This window comes from Pavona decussata, unplaced genomic scaffold (genome assembly GCF_977016875.1).
Source record: "Pavona decussata unplaced genomic scaffold, jaPavDecu1.1 SCAFFOLD_93, whole genome shotgun sequence".
Classification (NCBI taxonomy): domain Eukaryota; kingdom Metazoa; phylum Cnidaria; class Anthozoa; order Scleractinia; family Agariciidae; genus Pavona; species Pavona decussata.
This window is the reverse complement of record NW_028145510.1, coordinates 3,072,501-3,085,048: the sequence shown is the minus strand read 5'-3', so window position 1 is coordinate 3,085,048 and position 12,548 is coordinate 3,072,501. Positions and strand designations below refer to the sequence as shown.

At 40.1% G+C, this 12,548-nt stretch overlaps 1 protein-coding gene and 1 pseudogene across 2 annotated transcripts in view; both read left to right on the top strand.

Moving 5' to 3' along the window:
* LOC146473636 (E3 ubiquitin-protein ligase TRIM45-like) overlaps window positions 1-12,548 on the top strand; it is a 59,605-nt gene that overhangs the window by 2,124 nt on the left and 44,933 nt on the right. The window lies entirely within an intron of this gene.
* Window positions 4,356-12,548, top strand: part of LOC146473638 (uncharacterized) — a 13,123-nt pseudogene continuing 4,930 nt past the window's right edge. Inside the window, exons 1-4 of the transcript XR_014866396.1 lie at window positions 4,356-5,345; window positions 6,275-7,169; window positions 8,187-8,306; window positions 12,362-12,548. The exon at window positions 12,362-12,548 is cut by the window's right edge and continues 81 nt beyond it. The product of XR_014866396.1 is annotated as an uncharacterized LOC146473638 (transcript). The remainder of the gene's footprint in view (window positions 5,346-6,274; window positions 7,170-8,186; window positions 8,307-12,361) is intronic.

Below are 12,548 nucleotides of genomic sequence, written 5' to 3'. Positions count from 1 at the left end.
TATATTTCCCAAACAAAAATCATTGTATTGTTTCCATCCTCTAACATGGCCGTCGTGCACACACTCTATTAAAATCCCAACTCCTAATCATAAAGATCCTAGTAATTAAATTCTAAAACTATTTACTATCCATAAAATCCTCAATCTAAATACTAAAACTTCTGTTCCTCACGATGGCAACACTTGTACTATTATTATTATTATTATTATTATTATTATTATTATTATTTTTATTATTATTATTATTATTATTATTATTGAACTGATATTATTATTGGACTGATAGCCCTGGCCCCTAACTAGGATGTCCACCCCCAAGAGAGTTGCTTTGAGAGTTGATACTTTACGTACGTGATAAATGTTGTTTGCTTTTCAGCAAAGAGACTCTGTACATACCTTTCTAGAATTATACATCAAAAGAAGAAGCTCTCAGGAATACTCATTCACTTTTTTTGATAGTGGCAGCCATCTGCGCCTATGTAAGCTGACGTGCGGTCCTTTTTCCTTTTTCTGTTCTTTTTTTGTGCCCTTTCGTCCAGGACACGATCATCGAACTCGGCGGATTAAACTGTGGAATTCAGAGAGTTTAAAGGGAAGAAATCATTCTCAAGAACAAATCGTTGTTTTTTTCCAACGCGACCAAACCGCAAATGCTTCCATTGGCAAAACATCACTCGAGCTGTAGCCTGTTCTAGGCGTTCAGGTAGTGTTAAGCAGCAAAAACCGGCGCGTGAACGAAAAACTGCTGTCCCCAGTCTATTCGCTTTATCGTTCGCTTCTATCGATATTTTCCTTGCTTCTCTCCACTCTATCTGAACGCCTGCAACAGGCTAACTTTCTTGGAAATGTTCGAACAATTCTGTGAGTTTATAGTTTCTGTGAAATAGTTTTCGCTGACTGATTCTTCGTATTCGTAATCGCTTTCAGGAGAGTTTGAAGAAAGTGTGCAGTCCGGCTCAACAAATGGCTTTCCAAATGAGTCGAACAGATAGCAAAATGGCTTGCGCGAAGCTTTTGTTCAAACGAAAATTACATTCAACGCATTACGTAGGTTGTTCAGACATTTTACGCTGAATAAATATGCCTTACAACCCTCCCTTTTGCAGTCTTCTGTTAAGCGAGACTACAGTTCTGTACTTCTCACATATTCTGCATTGGTGCCTCTAAACCCTGTGCCAGTAAACAGCCACCTGCTTCCTTTGCTTTTTGTTTTACGTGGTAAGGGAAAATAAATCTTATTATTATATGGCTGGCTCCGCGAGCGGGCAAGATGAGTCAAATCCTGCGCTGTGATTGGCTACCCGAGCGGGCAAGATGGAGCTATCTTGCCCGCTCGGGATTACCCGTTGTCCGTCCGCTTGGCATCGAAAGTTTAATCCCAACAACAATGCAATCTTTTCTTCGATTTTCTCGTTGTTTTGGGGGAAAACGCTCACTAAAAAGTTCGGTAAACTCTCAACATATACCTAAAGGAAAGGAAAGAGAATGGAATCGTCCTGGTGTAGTGAAAATTTTGTTTCAGCTACAATGAATGTGAGTTGAACCGGTGAGTTGCTCTGCGTGTAGTATTTTAGATAAAGTTGACTTTGTAAAACTTATTGTCTCAAATCGAGTGCCAAATTGATAAATTCTCTAGGTTTGCAATGACTGTATTTAAATCATAGCGTAGTGGAAGTTGCGTTAAGTGTTTAGAGCAGTTCAGAAAAGTATTTTTCTCAAGTTTGCCGAAGAAGCTCACGTTTTTAATTTAGCCGCGTGTTGCTTGTTGTAAACAACAAAATCTTATCAAAGTTTCGCACAGTTTTCTGATTTACCCGCTCTTTATTTCGGCTTATGTTTGCATATTATCTCAAAATCTATTGTTTCATTCAAGAATTAATGATTGGAAGCCGAAAACTGTGTAAAAATGTTTATTATTTACGGCACCGCGCGATCGGCTGAAAATGGCGAGTTTGCCGGATTCTATTCAAATCTTCCCGCTCTTGCAAAAATCTAAATTTTTCGTTCTCAATAATTGTATACTCCCTTTAAACCATTATAAAGTTAGAGCCCTAAGATAATTTAGGATTCCTTGTTTTCCACGATTACATGCTAATCCAAAAATGCACTTTTAATATTCTTTTGTTTGCATTCAAATTAGCCCTTCTTGCCTCGTTCAAGATAAAATATTCTTTTGATTTTTGAGCTTAAGAACGAGGTAAGAAGGGCTAATTTGAATACCAACAATAGAATATTAAAATGGTAGCCATTTTGGAATAAGGTGTATGGTTTCAAAATGGGGGCGGGGTATAAGCACGTAACCAATATCGAAATGTAACTGATAATATGCACTTGGCAGAGTCCCAGTCGATTCTGTGGTTCGTTTGTAAATGGTTAATATCACCATTTCTAGTTGCTCGTTTGTGTTCAGTCAGTTGTATGTTCAAATTTATGCCTGTCTCACTAATATAAGTGGCCTGGCAGTCGCAGCATTTGGCCTGGTAAACTTCTCCTTCTCTGTGGCTTGCTTCTTCTCTGTAGTTGTCGCATTGCGGAACACAAAATTCCTGAACAAAATTTACAAACGGACCACAGAATCGACTGGGACTCTGCCAAGTGCGTTACCTACAGGACAAATTAGTATCAACGACTCACTCTGGAAATTAAAGCTGGTTTACTAACTTAGACCAAACGCCACTCAACCGTAGCCTCTAAGTACCTGCACTTACAAACGACTTATTGACAACATCAAGAAAAACAGACAAACAATATACCAACGGACTTTTGACTTACAAAAGACGGATCGAAACGAATCAATCACATTTTGCAGTCTTCACTGCCAATAACATCAAGGCTTAACTGACAAACGACCAATAACATCTCGACTTCGTTGACCAGTCAGGTAAACAACCAGAGACATTTATACCATCAGATTACTGACGTTCCAAAATTTACTAGCCTCCAAGCAGACGCTCTTTTGGCCCGTCACGCAATCTTTGGACTACACTCACCCGGATGATCATAAGTTACGTACTTAAAAAAAAATTCATAGTTGTATTATACTGCTGAAAAACAAATATCGCACAACATTAGTAAATACGTGTTGACAGTGTTTCCAAACAGATTGTTTTCAGTACACAAACTATGTGACATAATCCACTACCCCATGGGCCATGCAGCCTGATTTATATGTCGTTAACTGATCAGCCCCTAGAGTAAACTCGGGTGATAGCGTTTTAGTCAGTTTGGTATAATTTGGATTCTTGGCTTCATTCAATACAAAAAAAAAAACAGTAAATAAATACTAACAATCATAAATCATTTTACACAAGCCGAAGGGGTAGTGGGATGCGTTGGAATGCGCTTATACCTTGGCATGGGACAAGCTTTTTAGAAACACTCTAAACCTTCTTCCATAGTCAGTTGCCAGCAGCCAATATTATTATCTAATTATCTAACATAATCAGTGCATGATTACTCGATTAAAACTCAAATATAGGATTCAACAGAATCCATTTTCGATTTAGAAATTAATGCCATGCTTAATGTGTGGACTCAATATACTGAATATGGAAGCTTAAGGCCAGGTCGGTATCAGTCGTTTCAGTTGTTTTCAGGCCCGACTGACGCAGTCTTGTTAAATGTAAGAATGAACTGGAGTCTAGCAGGCCTGAATAATATGATTTTACAAGTTTAAAGAAAAGCACTGGTTAAACAGGGCCAGTTAATTGAGACCTTTTAATGGAAAAAATACAAAATTTATTGTCATATATCTATCTTCGACAAAGTGTCACTGTACAAGGAATCATAGTCGCAGTCTAATTTCACACTCGGTGACTACTGACAATGGAAACGTCAGATATGTTCGAAACATCAAGCCTGATCACGAGGTATTGCTTGCAAAACATGGAAGCTGAACAAGGGCCCGCATTTCCTAACGTTACCTTATTGCAAGTCAGGGATCCGTAATAGGTAATAATTAGCTACAGGTGATGATTGATGCTCTAAATCAGTTATGACCGGTATAGGTGATATCAAATGCAATGCAGACCATGTTATCAAACGCATTATTGTTTAACATGTAATATGTAAGGCTACTCTTATTTTAATGCAAAGACTTTTTTTGTTACAGCATTTGGTGTTTGCAAGATCTCGTTACCCCCACATTTGCGTAACCTTAAGAACGCTTGCACACTGGTAACCTACTATGGATTACGTTGTTTAGCTATGTTTCAAAGTATCACACAGGGCTCATTACTTGGCATCTTATCCATGTTTCCACCGTACGGCTCACAGGATGTAGAAAGAGGGAGAGATTAACGTAAAACTTATTATATTTTCCAAAACCGTAAATCAATTGGAGTAAATTAAATGAATGCTTACACCTCTGTTTCAGGTCTTTAAATTGGTATCAGCAGAACTTTGCTTTGAATTTGTGGAATCCACCTCCTGCGAGCAAACCCAAAATCTATTGAGTGATATCGCTACCGAAACTGGTATCAAGTGGATTAAATCAGGCAACACATTTGTCATGTCAGGAACCTTAAAACAAGTGGAGGAGTCCCATGAAATCTTACAACAGAATATACATCAATCCAATGGCATAATGGTAGTCGATGAAATGAAGGGGAAAGCCATACGATCTCAGCGTCGAGGAGAAAGCGAAAATCGGTTCGATGACGAGGCTGAAAAAGTAGGAGAGGCTAACCACGAGAGCTCCATATTGGAAGTCGCAATTGAAGCAGTTTTCCCTGAAGAAAAAGAGAAAGAAACACACAGCGATCACAGACCCTCTTTCTCGTTTGATAACCCTGAAATTCAGAGCTTTGAAATTGAACCCAAGATTGTGAAAGCGTTTTTCAAATCGCACAAAAGCAAACTTGATGACATCGAAGCCAAACATAAGGTTGAAATACCCAGAAAACCCGAAGGAACAAAAATCAGCTTGAAGCCAGCAGAGGGATGCAGTGCTGATGAATATGAGGAGGCGTGCAACCTCTTTATCAATCTGTACCAGAAAATCTACCAGCAAGTAAAAATGGAGCGTTTTTCGCTTAAAAGTGAGAAGTTTGTTATCCGTTCTCGTGAAGCAATCTCTGAGGCTGAAAAAAAATTTCCAATATCTATAGAAATGAGTAGGGATCGAAAGCACTGGGAGATGTACGGTGAAGCAAGCCACATCGAGGAGGCCCTAAAATTCCTGGAGCAGGAAGGAGTGGAAACAAAGAGGGAAACAGAAATGGCCATGGATGAGGATGGGAGGCGCCAAAAAACAGAAGATTTCAAAGAGGATATGGACCTACCAGCTCCGCCAGAGTACCACAGAGATGCCATATCTCCTGGCAACCAGTTATTGACCTACCTCGGTTAGTGTATAGCCTGTGCCAGCTTCTTAGATAGCAGAAACGAAAATAATCGAAAGCGATAAAAGGCCATAGTGTATTTCATCTTTACAATTCCTGTGCGTTTTATTTCCGCGTTCACTTATTGAGTATTCCTTATTAAATTTTAGCCTACAATTATTTATTGATAGTTCAAAATTAATCGCCGGTCTCGCAGTTCTGTAATAAAGGCTGTATTGCGACGTTTCGACTGCAGGTCTTCATCGGGCGACAATGTCGACCGGCTCTGTATCAATATAAGTAGCATCGTGGTTGACGTCCATTGATGCATTTTGATCCTCGCTTTAATTGTTAGTTGTAAGTGATTGAAGACTTTCGATCCTTCTGTTTGAGACTATGGGCTGCTCCTTCGGGAATCCGGTGTAGAACCGATCGGCTGTTGTGTTGTTTGATGGTGGGCATCCATGTTTCCATGAATGGCCTCTTAAACCCTGCTGGTGTATCAATGACGGTCGCCGTCAGTAAACGTAACCTTGTTCCAGTCCGTTTGTCTTGTTGTTGTAAGTAAGGGCGCGATGCCCTTTGATACCCCTTTGACTTATGGCAGAAGCGCGGTAGATTATATTTTAAACGCAGGTGTTTGTCTCTTTGTTTCTAGGTTTTAGTGATGCTTTTAGTAAACGAATAGGAATTTGCGTAAGAAAGAACTCATGATAAGTCGCTGAGATTCTGTCAGGTGATAAAACGAAATAACCCAATCACTATATATATTGATACACCGGCAGAAGACACCATCGCCGATGAAAACCAGTATTACAGTGGCTTAAACATCTTGAACGTTGAGAAACATTGTCACACTCGCCTGTGGGGCACAATCGTGAGACAAGTGCAAACTGCTTCCAAATTCTAAGTTCACTCCCACGAATGAACAACTCTGTTTATTTTGCTTTCAGGGAAAGTAAAATTGGCTCTTTACAAGGGAGACATAACCACTGAAAAAGTTGATGCCATTGTAAATGCTGCTAACCTGGACCTCCAACACGTTGAAGGTGTAGCCAAGGCCATTCTTGAAAAGGGGGGGGAAAACGATCGAGGACGAGTCTCGGCGGATCATAAGAGAGCGAGGGCCGCTCAGAGATGGAGACGCAGTTGTCACAAAGTCAGGAAAACTGTCTTGTAAAGTGGTTGTCCATGCTGTTGGACCAATTTGGAATGTCGCGGAAGCCAAGAAAAGCAAACAAATTCTTCGTCGTGCCTGTCTCAACAGCCTTTTCGAAACAAGCAAACTGAAAATGACTTCAATAGCATTACCAGCTATTGGTTCCGGCATTTATGGCATACCGAAAAACGCTTGCGCCCAAGTCATGTTCGATGCTGTAGACGAGTTTGTTAGACAAGGTGACCCAAAAAGCAAAACAGTCACTGATATTAGGATCGTGGACATAGATGACCCCACAGTGCAAGCTTTTGCAAAGGAGTTCATAACCAGATATGGGGATAACCAAGAAAGGAGAACACCAGGAGAAGATTCGGCTACTTTGTCATCAGCTGGTAACGAGGGTGGAAGCTCTAAAGCACCGAATTTAAGGCCAAGACGTGGTAAAAACAAAAACAGAAATGTGTCAGACAGTGGTCGTCCAACAGCGAACCCACACGAACCCGCAAGGGAAGGCCAACATCATCGCACTTCCATTGGACGTTCATCTGATGATAACGACCTTCCTTTGGTTGCATCTTTCCCACCTTCTTCTGCATCGTACAGCAACGCTGTTAAGGGAGATATGGGTGGTAACGATGGAAAGTCGCCCAAAGGCGGTGCTGGAGGCAAGCCAGAAGAGAAGGAGGAAGGTAAGAGGACGGCTTATTAGCATAGTTATTGGAGCAGGTCATGAAATTTAGGCTGAGCCTCTACAAACAGATGTAGGCTTTCATGTATAATGGACCTTCGTTCACTGATAATGATCTGAATAATTATTAAGTAACATTTTCAATGCCACCTCAATAGATGTCCAGTTTCAATCGTATTAATTAAGCACTTCATTTGTGACAAATTCCAAAAGAAGTCGTCTTTAAATCTTTCCATAGTAATCTTATTTATTTGTTTCTTTTTTTATATCATAACCTGCGTATTCCCTATAGTGTTAATTCGCGCGCAGTTGTTTATGTTGACCGGCGTCCCTTCGGTGAAGACCTTTACTGGCTGTCACATGTCTAAGTTATGGACAGTATACGTGATTAGGTGGCGTATGTTTACCAAGGTTTACCAATGTTTTTCATTGTCACTCACAGAAATAAATTGGCTATTTAAGAAATAATGTTGCTACTTTGTCTTGCAGGAATAGAAGTTGTCTTAAACTGAAAACTAGTGACCAGGAGTTATTGTTATATTTTGGCGAGTCTAAAAACTCTCCTTATGTCGTGTACAGCGCTTCCCAGCGATGATAGAAGTTTTTCTCCCTTGAAGTAGCGTACCTAGGAGTGCGAGTTTAACCGGGTAATTTTCTGATTCAGTGTTGTTTTTCTATTCATGTTAGAAAACTGTCCTATTTGTCTTGATACTATGACCAATCCACGAGCTTTAAAGTGTAACAATAATAATAATAATAATAATAATAATAATAATCTTTTATTTGGAAGCTTTCGTTCACTAAATGTGGTTTTCAGAAAGGTCCTATAAAGATGAAATATACAAAAGGTTAAAAAATACAATATATAAGACAAAATAAAAAAAAATTAGTTAATGTTTCCTCGCTGTCTGTATCTATATTTGATTGTGATCTTGATAGTGTAAATAAGTTTAAGTATTTAGGGATTATGCATTATGCTTATGTAATCACTCGTTCTGTTCCGTCTGTCTGCAAACAGCCTTAAAAGCAAGCAAAAAGTGTCCAGTATGTCAAGAACCACAGAGTGCTCTTCAGGGAAACCAGCCAAGGGGAGAGATGACTTTACGTTGTGAGCGATATAGTGTCCCAGGTTATGAAGGTAATTTTCAAAGAACTTTGAAAATGAGATATGCGAATCGCTGTTGTCAGAACGAAGTAAAAAGAGGGGGAAAAACGAAAACAACAACAACAACAACAAAAACCAGGGTCATTCATGACAGAGCCAAATGACATCTCGCGTCTTTCTCAACCCACAAAACATTAATCTGCTGGTGCCCACCACAGAGGGCCTAGCGAAGATTAGTTTTGGCTTTCCTCATAATTGATTGGAATCTGCTCTTTTCCTCATTTAGTTAATACGATTGAAACATTATCTAGTGCCATGTGTAGCGCAATGTCTATTTCAACATGTGCTTTAACAATACATAGGTAACACCACAGGAGCACGCACATGGGAGTTTTCTACAAAAATAACAACATAACAAACAAACAAAACAAAAATCGAGTCATAATGCCGATGATGATAATGATGATGATGATGATGATGATCATAATAATAATAATAATAATAATAATAATAATAATAATAGTAATAATAATAATAATAATAATAATAATAATAATAATAATAATAAGTAATGGTAATAGGACTGAGTGGAGTACAATTCAGGAAGTAATCGGGCGAGTAATTTCAAATAAATTACGAGCCTGATTACCCCTGAATTGTACGACACAAAGTCCTATTACCAATTAATTGTGCCAATAACAAAATGCAAGAATCTCAGTCTTGGAATATTTATTAACGTAAGAAATAGATTCCAAAGTAAAAAAATGACTCGTTTCAACTTTGGATGTGGAATGTCTGAATAAAAGTCACTGGACCAGTTAGTTTCCTCCATTTTTCTTTTCCAGTTGAAGCTGGAAAGCTTACCTGGTCACAATTTTTTCATTGATTTTGATTGGTTATCATCTGCCATGTAGTGAAATTTGATTGGCTAGTGGCATTTGCTTCTTGATTTGCATTGGTTCTTTAACTGTCCGATAAAATTGACCTGTCCGAATACATGCTTCTAGTTATCGGACAGGTCAAATCGGACAGGTCAAATCGGTCGACAGTTTTGGAGTTACATAGCAAAATTAAGCTATAAATATGGGCTGTTAAGAACCAATCATATTTAAGCATTTTGTTATTGACGCAATTATAATAATAATAATAATTCCCTCGTAGAAACGTAAGGTAATAAATGTGGCGTTCGCTAATATAGTAAGGAAACTATCTTCGGCAGGGTACAAGAAAGGTTGAGAGAATGGGAGAGTGCTTGAGGAAGTTGACGTAATGACTTTTTAAACACCTTTAGGAGGCTAGAACAAGGAGCTCGCCATTAATGACTAAGAGATTAGAACACTCGACCGGCGCACGGAAGGTCATAGGTTCAACTTTCGTCTTGTTCATGACATGCTTAGGCTAGCTCTCTTGATACTCCGGCCCTTCTTAAAGGATATTGGATATTTTTTTGAAAAGGGGGAGAGTAAAATGTCGGTTACCCTTTTTGATTATCCCGGTCTAGCGCCGTGCGCTGGCCAAAATGTTTAAAACTATCAACAGCGACATTTTCTTTGTACTTTGTACAGAACTACAGTCGAACCTCCACTAACGGCCACCTCCCCACAACGGCCACCTCTCTATAACGGCCATTTTTTTTTGTCCCGGCGGACAGTCCATACATTAGCTCTTGTTTAAACCTCTCCACAACGGCCACCTCTCTACAACGGCAACGGCCACTAAAGCTCGTCCCCAACTGCCAAAATAACCTCTCGACAACGGCCAGTATACATTTCTTTTTCATGTTTAAAAACCTTTTTCTATAAACTGATGCATTTTAATGATATAAACTGTATCTATTTTAATGATATACGTATAATTTTAATTGTGTGCCATTTATATGCTGCAGTAAGCATAAATTGTCTACAATAATATAGCGAATGTTGCGAGCCTTGCTCGTTTCGTCTTTCCGGTTAACATTTTGATTCAAAACATTATTTACATCTTATTGTGTTTTTTATCTATATATATTATTTAAGATTGGATTGTCATCATAGGCTACAGTAAGCATGAACTTGGCACAATAAACATGTTGTACTTCCGCAAAAAAGGTGTCATATTACACCCCCACCTTCCCATAACGGCCACCTCTCCTCAACGGCCACTTTCTTCTGTCCATGAGGTGGCCGTTGTGGAGAGTTGTACTGCGCAAGCAAAGAAACCCTTTTTTCTTCGTGTTTCATCAGGGCCTTCAAACACTCGAAAACAAGAATGCCACTCGTCCTACATTTCTGGAGTTTGAAACTGTCGCACTTGTTTCAGAAATATTCCTGTACTAGCCTTAAAAATAACTGTTTATATTAGTGATTTAAAATGGGATTTTGGAGAGATTTTTTGGTGACTTTTAACTTGGTATCACATCGGCTGTCAGGTGAACTACTGGCGATTTTGGGCCGGGGGCAATTTGATTGCGATTTTGTTACGATGAGAGCAGAGCGAATGCGATGTCCTGGAGGCTGCCTTGAGGGATCTCAAGGAACCTTTGACGTGTTTTATGCTTACATCGCATATGTAGACACTCTGCTTTAGTCGCAACGAAATCTCAATTTTCCTCGTTTTTTTGAGTTTGTAGGTCTAAAGAACAAAATACCTGTGCTCGTAAGTCTCAATAATTGTCGCATAAACACTACTGTATGACGCGACGGAGCATCTAGACTGTTCACAGTCCCCCTATTTTTCCGTGGGATTCTCTAGACCGGTACGGTTCGATGGAGCTGCCACCATCTTGGTTTGTAAAATCGAGCGCGATCTGGGGAGAGTGTCTAAACTACCGAGGGGAGGGAGCGGAGTTGGGAGGCGGCGGGAAAAATAGGGAGACTGTAACAGCTTCTCACTGTCTCGTGTTCGAGGGGCGTGCCGAAACTTTGTCGCCTCGACTAATTGAATCAACTAAAAAATATACTCCCCAGAGATAAACATGTCAAATTGAAGGAAATACGATAGTCCTTGTTTTAAAATACAGTATAGTTTCTGTACCATTTCGAAACAAAGTACAGTTATGAAATAAAATAAGGCTGCGAAAGTCTTTCGAGTGAGGATAGGCATGGAAATACAGTACAGTACACAAGCTATTTGCAAAGTGAATTTCAATAGTTATACAAGCGGAACGCATAGAGTGAAGCTAACAGCGAAACCTCTTTAGATACATGCCGCATTTGTAACATTTATTTTCAAATAGCAGTCGGCGATTTCGGGAAGCAAAACAAGTACATTTCCACATAAAATTTGTTAAGATCCCGAAAAGAGCTGGAGTTGCCAGCATTCCTTTAGCCGATCTTTTAAAAGCACATCTTGGAGTTGAAGTTGATCCACAAGATGGGCAATCCTGACGTGTTTGCAACAGCGCTTGCGACGAAAGCCACGATCAGCAACGTTTCAATCGCTTTGTGTGTGTTGTTTCGCCCCAGAGAATTGTAAAAAAGTCGTCCCTAATTCGCCATCTACTTCAAAGCAGTCCAAAGAGACGGAAAACTGCAGTCGGCCGCCTGCCAAGCGTCCGCTGATTTTCAACCGTTTTGAACCAGTTCCGTCCACCGTATCGACCCGTACCGAGAACATTTTACACTGAACGTTTTGTTAGAAGATGCGAGCGGCGATGAGGATATTTGTATACTATTAGGCCTCCAAGCCGACGAGACAAACGATAAAAATCAAAACATTCCCCACGATCTTCACAACATTACACGCCAGCCGTATCCAGTTTTAGAACTGGCGGTGAAAGATACGTCAGTCATGCTGTCAACGCTTCGGAACTACTTTTGTCTAATTGACCAATGAGGTGTTGCCGTTGCTGGTGCAACGGGCCTTTGGAACGCGAGACAGTGAGAAGCTGTTACAGTCCCTCTATTTTTTCGCTTCCCCTCACTGACTATACTAACACCCACTCCCGCTCCCCTCCCCAGATAGCGCTCGCTTTTACAAACCAAGATGGCGGCTGTTCCATAGAAGCGTACCGGTCTCGAAAATCGCACGAAAAAATAGGGGGACTGTGAACAGTCTACGGAGCATCTTATCTGAACAGGTATATACTTCGATCTTCTTTATATCTGCAGGCTATGGCACAATCGTCATCAGTTATCACTTTCCATCGGGATTTCAAGGCCCCGAGCATCCAAATCCTGGGCACTGGTATAAAGGTTGCATACAAATGGCTTATCTCCCGGATACGCGAGAAGGACGAGAGGTGCTGCAGCTTCTTAGGAGAGCCTTTGATGCTCGATTGGTGTTTACTGTTGGTAC